Genomic DNA, 1,423 nt, shown 5'->3' with positions numbered 1-1,423 from the left:
AAGCCATGCTACCCCTGCACTGCCTGGCATAGAAAGGAGCAGGATGAGCTGCCATTGTGGGAACACTCAGCACTACTGGGTTTCATGAAACCCAGTAGCAGGAACAGGTCAGGTGCTGCTGCCTGGTGACATAGCACCACAAAACCACACAGGTTGGTGCTACCCCCAGTTGGGACACCTTGGCCATAGGGATCCCAGTGCCCTGAAAGAAGCCAAAATGGAGCAAGAATGACAGCAACAGGAATTTTTCTGAGGCTCTCAGTTAAGCCAAGGAGTCTCTTGCTCCACCTACTTACCTTAACTTTAAAGGGTATTGACCATTTCTGTGCTTCCTGAAGTATGGTCTTGAAAAATCCCATCACTTGCTAGCTCCTTTATCCCCCATGGAAGCTTCCCGTGGGGTCCCTCCCAGCTAAGCTCTGAGCCCAGTAGTGCCTCATTGATGGCAAGCCATATTTTAGAAAGAATCAGTTTTTCTCCCAGTGATGCTCAAGGGACTTTAAAGACTAAAGCTGGCTTAAGTAGAAGAAAATTCATCACAGACATCCAGGTTTTGTTGAGAAGACTTCCACCCAAAGAGACGCTGTCTACACCATCCAGAGCCAAAACAAAGATGTTGGACATGACAACTCCTGTGTCAAGTCCAATGTCTCAGTGTGTTTAAAGGCACTGTGGTTTACTTGTGCTTTGTGTGACAGACACAGCTGATTAGAGCAACCTGCCCAACTTCTCTCTTGCACACAAAAATCCACTCCCTGCCTCTCGCTTCCTAGAGTACTTTGGATGTGGGTGTGAGGTTCAGCAAACGGTTGAAGGTGCTTGTACAGGCTGTAATGAGTTCACTTCTAATCATTTGATGAAGCCAGCCACGATAGTGCAAATGGCTCGTGTAATTGGTTCACACCATTCGGCTAGATCCGTGGGCATGTTCATCACATTGCTGAACCAACACTTTCTGCCCTCTCTCCCAGATTACACTTACAACCAAATCTTGGAGATGTAAGCTAGAGAAGTGGAGTTTCAGGTGGCAGAAAAAGTCACTCGATATATGGGCTTGGAGGATTCTCACCAGAGGTAAATACTCCATGTCTCAGGGAGGCACCTCCATCCACTGAATGTGCAGCATCAGAATGTCTTGTCTTTACTAGAAACAAAAAACAAAGGCTCAGGAAAATGAAGATGGAAGGAAATGTTGTTGTCTTGAGAGCTTATTAAAATCCTCCTGTTTACCACCTCCTTTGCCAATGCAAACAAACCAAGCAACAAAACTGGAAAAGCTCCCTAATTAGCAACATGAGAACAATTTACCTTCCAAGTCTTAATGAGTGGTAAAAAACATTCCTCGCTTCATTAGGGGCAGGGCTGGGTGGTGTTAGCCTTTGGGTCTCCTTGGCGGGGAGGGGAGGGGGGGAGGGAGGGGTGG

This window comes from Buceros rhinoceros, unplaced genomic scaffold (genome assembly GCF_000710305.1).
Source record: "Buceros rhinoceros silvestris isolate BGI_N320 unplaced genomic scaffold, ASM71030v1 scaffold10866, whole genome shotgun sequence".
Lineage (NCBI taxonomy): Eukaryota > Metazoa > Chordata > Aves > Bucerotiformes > Bucerotidae > Buceros > Buceros rhinoceros.
The sequence above is the reverse complement of the archived record's forward strand: the minus strand, read 5'-3'. Positions refer to the sequence as shown.